The sequence below is a fragment of the Papaver somniferum genome, chromosome 8 (genome assembly GCF_003573695.1).
Source record: "Papaver somniferum cultivar HN1 chromosome 8, ASM357369v1, whole genome shotgun sequence".
In the NCBI taxonomy this organism is placed as follows: Eukaryota; Viridiplantae; Streptophyta; class Magnoliopsida; order Ranunculales; family Papaveraceae; genus Papaver; species Papaver somniferum.
This window is the reverse complement of record NC_039365.1, coordinates 51,040,613-51,050,309: the sequence shown is the minus strand read 5'-3', so window position 1 is coordinate 51,050,309 and position 9,697 is coordinate 51,040,613. Positions and strand designations below refer to the sequence as shown.

At 31.2% G+C, this 9,697-nt stretch overlaps 1 long non-coding RNA gene across 1 annotated transcript; it reads left to right on the top strand.

The window, feature by feature from the left end:
* The first annotated feature begins 517 nt into the window (after positions 1 to 517).
* LOC113306654 lies at positions 518 to 2,003 on the top strand. Its single transcript, XR_003338764.1, has 3 exons — positions 518 to 800; positions 1,352 to 1,560; positions 1,682 to 2,003. It is a non-coding gene; the product is annotated as an uncharacterized LOC113306654 (long non-coding RNA).
* Positions 2,004 to 9,697: the final 7,694 nt, after the last annotated feature.

Genomic DNA, 9,697 nt, shown 5'->3' with positions numbered 1-9,697 from the left:
CCACAAAAATAAAATGAAAGATTCACAAAAAATATTTCCGAACTGAGCTTATATATTGAAAAATTGCATTGAGTTGTTAAAAATTATTCTGCAACCACTCACCTTCATACCTGCAACCACAAAAGATACTTGACAAGCCCTTCTTGAACAACATACACTCCTTTTCCACGAGCTAAAATCATCCCAAACTGTTCCTTCATACCTACACAACAATAGACGGTCAAGAACATTAGTCAATTAACACAAACAAGAGAGAGTTAAGAAATTGAGGGATGGATACTGAAGCCCCTGACACATGAATCAAAATTTGAACTACCAAACTAACACAACCTAAAGTCTAATAAAATCTCCCCCCTCTTTAAGGAAAGCAAGCCTAAGCTGAAAACGCTTAAAAATTGGGTTCCCGCACGTATTTTTTGTGTACCGCAGTATTTTTCGTACACCATCCATATTTTTCAGTAAATACGGTTGTTATAACCGCCCATGGATGGTCTTCATATCCATCCACATCCGTCAAACTACGAAAGCAGAAACAGTTTGTTTCTTTCGTTTCTCTTCCATCCTATTTTCTTTTTTACATACGAAAGTATTAATGATTAATTCAACTTGATTTTAATTTCAGCTTTTCCCCTAAATCGAGTTTCGAACAACCTAAGTGGTATAATTTTGATTGGGGTTCATTTATTTCATTTTCTCCCCCAAACTTATACTAGGGATGCACCAAATCAATTGATGATTTTGATGACCACCCAAATCGAGCTCCAATTCCAGTTCAGTTTTTTTATCACCATTATTATCAGGTTAGTGTTGGATTTTGAAAAGTTAAATGCTTCATTTTTTGTATTTTGACATAGTTTTCTCATGCCACCCCCAAAAGTGTGACACCTAATATGTGGAGAATGGCTGTGACAATTTTGTGCACAAACCATGTTTGATGAAATTTCTCTCGAAGTCTTCTTTGTTTTAATGCTTACCTTAGTATACTTCGGAAATAACTTTCTTAATTTATGTAAATTGATGTAATCATGTAAAGTGATTTTGTTAGAAGAACTCACATTTACTTATTCTCTCATAAATTATAATCAAATGAAGATGATAGTGCAATCATCAGTTTAGCAAAACAAGAGATTTTTTTAATTATGTATATAAAATTCTGATGATCGGGATTGACACTTTACTTCCCATTTGCATGATATTATTTTTGGAGAAACATTTGATTCTAAGAAAAAACCCATATTATTGAAGAACAGTGGTCAAAAGACAGTGGTTTTAATTGAGCGATTCTGTCTTGTCATTATTATTTTAATATTTGCATTCGGATTAATTTGGTTTCATACGCGTTGTTATATAGGGTGAACCAGAAACAAAGACGGATACATCCCAAAGTCTTTTTGCCACTCGAAGAACAACAAGCTACTAAAAGAGAAAGGTGTAGTGTTGGAAAAATAAGGTGTCAGATGAGGTGAAGTTGCCACAAAAGAGCGTAGGCGAAATTAGTAGAGATCTAGGCAGGCTAGGCAGCAAAATGTGGAAAACCGAAATCCTAAAAGACCAAGATGAGTAAGTTCCAGCTTCATTATACCTATCTGGGTTTTGGTTGCCTTCATACATTATATCACTTCTCTTTCTTGGGTAGTGATTTTTAGGCACGGGCACTAACTTATAAGGTACTGATTTGTAGGTCTTGGCACTAACTCTGCCATGGAAGTGTTCGATTATTATACAATCATAATTTATTAATTATGTAGACACGGAGAAAGTATAAAATGTGTACACCAACGCACTGCACTCTCATAAATCAACAACTCTCTTAGTGTCATACTACCAAGAATATCTATAATACAAAACATAATGGTTCTTTTGAGTTATCAACGGCTAGATAATATTTTGAGAGACAAACGGATGATCTAACCATCCCAGTCTCATCCAAGCAATATACATCTGATGGTCGTGGTGTTTGTAACTTCTTTCATTATGAACTAAATTTATTAATCTTTAATTAATGGATCATCTCATAATCAATATATTAATTGAAATATTAAATGTTAAAATAAACAAAAAATGGGTGTGCCACATCTATTAGGTTACAAACAAAAAAAGATCTTTTAAGATTGGATCAAACATAAATCGCCGGTTAAAATGCCTAACCATACACTTACTGTTCCGCCAATGGTTCAAAGTATAAAATATTATAATGAAATTATATGTGCATTAATTATATTTAGTGGTGGCAAAGTAAATCTAATAAAAGGAGATATACATTTATACACTATTAATAAATAATTTGATTGTAGATTTTTGGTGATGTATATGACTAATTTTATTATGTATGCATGAACATTATTTTAGCTTCAAACATAACATGTAACTCTCTTAGAATTGGACGACTGAAACGTCGAAGAAAAAACTTACATCATCATTAGGTCAGATTGAAGCAGTATCGTTATGCCAACGGTTATATAATATAAAACAGAAGAATTTTTTGAGCCTTGGACGGTCAAGTAACATTTTCAAAGACAAACGTTAATTGCACCTGATCATCTCAGTCTCATCCCAGCATACACATCCGATGGATGTAAGATTTGTAACCTCTTTCCATTATGGATGTACTAGAACTTGGCCCGTGCCGTAACGGCACGGCCACGAAAATAAGTGAAAAAAAATATTTTGACCGGGGTTATTTATTTGTTGTTACTATTTAAAGTGACAATTGTTCTTCATACATTTTGATTATTATTTTTTCTTTTGTATTTGACCGAGCTTATTTTAACACCTAAAAAATCAAGCACAACTTGTAAAATATAATGTTATTTGTATCATAACGACATCGAATAAACATTGTACACTACTATATTGACTAATTGTGATACCACCACCAGAACCACCCAATACAACTACCTTTTTCACCAGCAACATTGCCTCCACGGTCTCCATGCACCGCAACTCACAAACATCACCCTGATTACCTATAATATCTATTGATGTAATTATTAACATAGTTGTTATCCATTGAGTGGGAGTATATATATTCATTTAGATAATTAATAAGACATTTATCATGAGAGATTAATAAAATATTTATTATGAGAAATTAATGAGATAATAATGATGTGCGCAGATTAAGACTGTTAGATATGAATTTCTAACTTTCAATCATAGACGTCACTTATAAACACTTACTTAAACGACCATTGATTTATCTTCTCCCTAAACAAATCTTGAGGATGATACTAAAAACAATTGATAAATTAAGGCACTAAAGATTTCGAGGATGATACCAAATCATCAAGGAAATAAGGTTGAGCGAAAGCATGTTCTTGGATTTAATTTCTTTTGTCTCTTTAGTCTATCTCTAATTCCAAAATTTATTTCTGATTTAGGTTTGCTCAAAAGTGGGGAACTAAACTTTAAGTCCACTCCTCCTTATGGATGTGAGTGATAGAATCAATTATTTAGTTTTATGGGAATGTAGGTTTTTATTTTTAGTCTATCAAATTTCTCCATTTTGCTTTTGATTTTTGGGATGGGAAAAAGAGAATATGTAATGCATTATTTTCCAATTAAAGCGTGTACTCATGGGATCGACCACAAACGTGAATTTATCAATCGGGAGGGAAAATCAAGATCTCTCTTTATGTTAACTAACTTAGTTAAACTTTGTTTATAATACAGAACAAAGAAACATGAAAAAAAAAATCACCTAGCTATGATATAACTCGTGTCATAACCGTGCGACTTAGTAATAAGTTAATTTATTGTGTACTGATTTTGATTCGTACCGTTTGTCTGCAGTTATTATTTTAATTGCCATGTATTTTTACCGAGTTTATGTTATCATTAAGAAGATCAACCACATTTTATATTCTTTATAAGGTTAACCAATTTGTGGCGAAACATTATTAACAAAATATATTACTTTCACCAACACCCACCGAATCCAAAATATCACTTGATACCACTTCTTCCCCACATCATCGTTGCTTCCACCCCCAACCACTGGACGTGCTTTTTAATTTTTAATCACAGACGTCATAGGAAAATTTTATAGTGAACAAAACTTAAGTCGTCAATTAATTTATTCCACTATTTTTTTTATTCCATTGGTTTTGTTTTTATTATTTTCTCTTTTATATTGTAATCAATTTTATATAACTCTAAAAGTCATGTTTTGTCTGATCGGGTATTATTTGGGTGATCCAACGGTATATGATGATATTTTCTTATAAGATCTGGTCATCCACGAAATATTTGGTTTTTTCCTTACCAATCATGCGAAAAATATCTAATTGTATCTTTCACAATATAATGTTGTGCGTTTGTAAAGACACAAAAATATTATTGTTCACTATTATTCACCAACGCCCACCACCATTAAAAACAACCATCAGCACTGTTTCTTCCACCACCAGGGAAAGACCAAACCCACCATAATATTTTTGTGTCTTTAATATCTCTACCACCCACTACTTCATCCAATACCACCATTAATATTTATTAATATAAATTTTAATAAAATTATTATTTACTAATAAAAATATGTATTTATTAGATCAATTAAGGGGACATTTATGATGAAAAATTAATTAATAATTTATTATGAGAAACTAATGTGATACTAATTAATAAAATATTTATAATAGTTTGGTTGAACAAACCAAGACCGTGGATTTATCTTCTTCCTAGATAAATTTTGGCCATTACTTACATAGGCTTTAGTTCAGCGTAGATTTATCTAGCGCTTAACCCGTGCTGAAACGGCATGGGCATAATTTTTATATGGATATTAAATTTAATATTTGTTAATTATCGAGTTTACTCTCCTTATCATTACAAAAATGAAGATAAAACCTATATATATTTTTACTCTTCAGTCCACAAATATTTTATCATGTACTCATATATGATTCCGTTCTAGTATGCTTGATATTTTGACATTCTCCCAAATAATTATTCTTGCCCTCTTTCACAACAAAATCAACGATATTTGATTTGCTTTATAGTTTGCAAAAACAAAAACATATTATCGATCATTTGAAATGGTATTTCCCTTATACATCTCTCTTATTTTAGTGACCGCGCAAAACCAAAACATCGAACTATGTAGAATAAAACAAAATTACATCACTCAAACTCATTCTTCCTATAAATAATTGTGTCACATAAGCTCAGAATCCTTGTTTATTTTGTCCCATTATAAAATGGTCCAAAAAGATTAAAACTCTGAATGGAATCTACAGTACATGTTACATCGTATGTTCTTATATTTGAATAACACAAATAAATACTAATTCATTTATCTAAGCCACTATATCATAAAACGTTGAGACATTTCAGATGGAAACCCATTCGACTCAGAAAAGACTCCAATTCTTGAAAACTCTCAGACAGTCTACGACATTGATTTTCTAAATGTGAGTCATTTCAGATGCCAACCACCACCAAAACCACTAATTACCACTACCTTTTTCACCACCATCACTATCATCACCGGCTCCATGAATCTCCAATCTCAAACACCACCTGGGTCATCCCCAATTTCTATGTATATGATTATTAATAAATTTATTATTTATTTAATAGAAAATATATTTAGAAAAATGTAATGGGTTGAAAAGAATTTTAAAAGTTATTATGATTTTTTATTAAAAAATTTGTTATTTATCTAATGAAATTATATTTATTAAGATAATTATAAGACTATTTAATAAAAATATATTTAGAAAAGAGTAATGGGTTGAAAAGAATTTTAAAAGTTATTATGATTCTTTATTAACAAATGTATTATTTATCTAATGAAAGTATATTTATTAAGATAATTATAAAACATTTATGATAAGAGATTAATAAAGTATTTATTATAAGAAATTAATGATTCAATAATGATGTGAACAACCAGAGCCATGGATTTAGCTTTGTCAAGAATGAATCCTGGCCGCTCTTTATCTTGCCTAAGTTGTCCAAACTATGCTTTATAAGGGAGATGCATTGATTGGGTTCCCTCACAATTAGGATCATAATTTTGTTTAATGTAGCAAAAAAAAATAAAGCGAAAGTTAAATGTTACATCCATGAAAAACTCATACTTTTCCTTAAAATCAATTACCCATGAAATAAACTCATATATAACTCTTTATTTTAAAATTTAAAATTAAATTAATTAGTTTGAAAAAATTTCTTTTATTTTTAAAATTATAAAATAGATCAATTACTAATTAACTAATTCACTTTATATTTCATGAATTAAATTGTTTTCTAATTTTTTATATAATTAACTTACTTCCAATTTATTGGGTCCACAACGATTAATACACCTTAAAAAACAAGCGCCATAAGTAGAGTTGTTCATGGTCGGTTTTGGTTTCTAAAAATCTAAACCAAACCAATCCATTAACCATTGGTTCGGTTTCTAAATGGTTCCAGTTGATTTCGGTTTGTCCCAGTGGTTTTTGGTTAACCAACAATTATGTCAAACCAAAAAAAAAATTTACAAATAAAAAATTTACAAATAAAAAATTCGTAGTTGCCGATAGTATTGGTTTACACAAATTTACAGACAAAAAATAAAAATAAAAAATATATCAAGAATAGTTAAAGCTTACTCTAAATCTAGAGATCAAAAGAAGATATATAATATATCTTAATTTAGTTATTGACAAATAAAAAAGAAGGAAGACGGGAAGAAAAAAGTCGAGTACCAGTAGCTGTAGTTGGGGGTGGAGAAGGGAGGCGACTGAGAGAAAGAGGGAGAGTATCATAATGAAATATTAGATTTAGGGTTTCTATTTATCCTCTAAATCAATGGGTAGAATCTAATACTTGTAAATCAACGGTAGAAACTAAGTTTAAAAATTAATCGGTTATCCAATGGTTTTTGGTTCGGTTTTAGAAGTCAAACCAAACCAAAACCAACACTATCGGTTTTCCACTTTCTACACCGTAACCAATCCATTAGTAAATGATTCGGTTTGGTTTCTTCCTAATTGGTCTGGTTTGGTCCGGTTCCAGCGGAAAACCGAAACCATGTTCAGCCCTAGCCATTAGAACCTTTACCAATAAAGTAAATTAGTTTGACTATACTCATATATTCTTAACAAAAGAAAACAAATTTTTTTTGACTCATATATTTTTAAAATCGAATTAATCGACCTTCATCAACCTGCAAAGAACAAATGACTGCATAAAATTTGCGGTTACAACAAGCAAAGCTCATGTTTCTTCTTTAAAGTAAATTAGTTGTCCTTTTTAAACCCACAAAGAACAAAGAACATTTGACCTTTTTTTTTCAAAAAATAAAAAGAACTACATATAATTGAGATCTTTCAGAAAAATGAATCACCAAAAATTTTCAATTAAATCATAGGCCTAGTTTTAATTTTAGTTAATTTTTTTTTTTTTGCTATTTTAAAGCTTATAATTAAGCTAGCTAGGACATGAAGACTCGCAAGTTTTCGTTCTATGTATCTTTGCAAATTGGACAATAATCTAGCTTGGAATCGTATTCCTTTCTAAGACATAAATGCCTACAAGGCAACCCTAACACCAAAACCTCAATCTTTTCGTAAACCTTGAATGACATTTTGGTTGGTTCCCTTTTCCTTTGTAACTAATTTTATTTTTTTTATCTTCTTGGTTATGATTATCTTTTCCTTCGTAACAATACGATTGAGTATCGTCTTCTAAGCCTTCAGTTACCGACACATCATTACCACCAAATTCTTTGAAGGAGTGTAATTTTTCCACCTCACACCTCCTAATTCATTCATTCAATTCCAAAATATTCTCTAGGTTGGTAATAGAATCAACATGTCAAACATGATTAGCCGTAGTCCCACCAAATCCGTTGCATGACAGCGATGAAGACAAACCTGCAAGACTCAAAATATGTTTGCTTCCTTTCAAGAATGCATGACTGCGATGAAGACAAACTTGCAGTACTCAAAATATGTTTGCTTCCTTTCAAGAATGCATGACCGCGATGAAGACAAACCCGCAGTACTCAAGATTCGTGTTACAAGAAAAAGCGAAGTGATCGATTTCACGAGGACCAACAAAATCATTACTTTGGATTTACTAATGATTCATAAAACGTGATAATTCTTATTTTAATCCGAGTCAATCTAATATTATTTTTGTTTAAATATATTAGTCATGCACTCTTCCAAGTATAATCAGTGATGACATCCTGCATAGGGAGATACCATATACGACATCGTTCCTAAGAATTTGATATATATATATGGAAGTTCGGGTCGTTGATCCATGAGAGATAATACCGAAATGGAATCACAATAGCATATGGATAATGAACACCAGACGATAGTTCCAGCGACTGAAGAAGATTCTGGGAGCATATAATTACATTTATTTCTCATCCGATTAAGATTCAGCATATTGGTCTGAATACAACACAAATCAGTATTAAAGATTACCAATCTTTGGGATTAACTAAAAAATTATTATTATTTTAGGGTGCAATAAAGAAAATTACCTAGCATTTTAATTAGAAATTATTATTTTCCTCAAATGCAAGTGAAACCAAATTTATAATTAAATATATAAGATTTTCAAAGCTACAAGTTTTCATAGGTCAAAATAAGTCTTATACGCTTTGTAGTAATTATTAAAAATACTATAGCCAAAAATAATTCAGTCTCACGTTGTGTCGTTACGGCACGGGTTATTTCTAATAATTATGACAAGAATGGATACTAACCAACAGTTTTGTTGTGATCTTTGTAAGTCTGTCTCACTATAACTGACCTTATTCATTGGAGAGTCGAGACACTCAGGGTTGCTGAGCCTCTGTAGTTAAGCATGTGTGTCTCTACAATAAGTCTTAGTAATTCTTACTACATTATTCTACAAGAATGATAATCACTTAATCCAGGTATATGTATTGTAGGTCACGTGGAGAATAGTCAATCTAATCACAGATAGCAGAAGAAGAAGAAGGTGAACATGATGAACATCATTTCCTAACAGGAGATTTCATCAATCTGCAAGGAATTTTGTCGAGTTACAGAGTTAAAGTTTTGATGGTGTATTGTTGTGTGTCATACTTTTGTAAAAATAGAAGATACGTTCAAGAAAGCTAGCGTTATGTATACTTTTGTGAATAGTACGAAAAAGCTAGCGTTTGTCAACGTGCAACGCAAGTGCACTCCACTTGTTACCTTTAATTGCTGGAGACATAGTTAGCTACTGGTACAATCCGAAATTATAAAAAAAAAAATCAGAAACCTTAATTCAAATGAACATAAAGATATCTTGATTTGGAGAAACCCAAACCTAGGTTTTTTTTTTGTTGAGGAAGAACATCAAGTCTCTAAAATCCAAATCTAAGAAGCAAAAACACAAATTAAATAAAACCCACATGAAAAGTCTATCCATTATAGCAAACTAACCTCACGAGACAAAGAAATTTTTCCATGAACCCTAGATTAAGTGAACACGGTAATCCTTTTCATCAAAAACAAAGTGAACACAGTGACCTTGTTCATCGAAAACAAAATGGTTTAGTTAACTCAATCGAGATTTTGACTGAAGAGTGAGTTGTTAATCGAGTTTTTCAAACAGAGAGAATGAGAACTTCAGAGTTTTTTAGGAGAAACAAAAGTCGGCTAGATGAAGTGAAGAGGGAAGAGAAAGCGAGGTAATTGTATATGGGTTAGGGTTAATTGAATGGTGTAGATTTTAT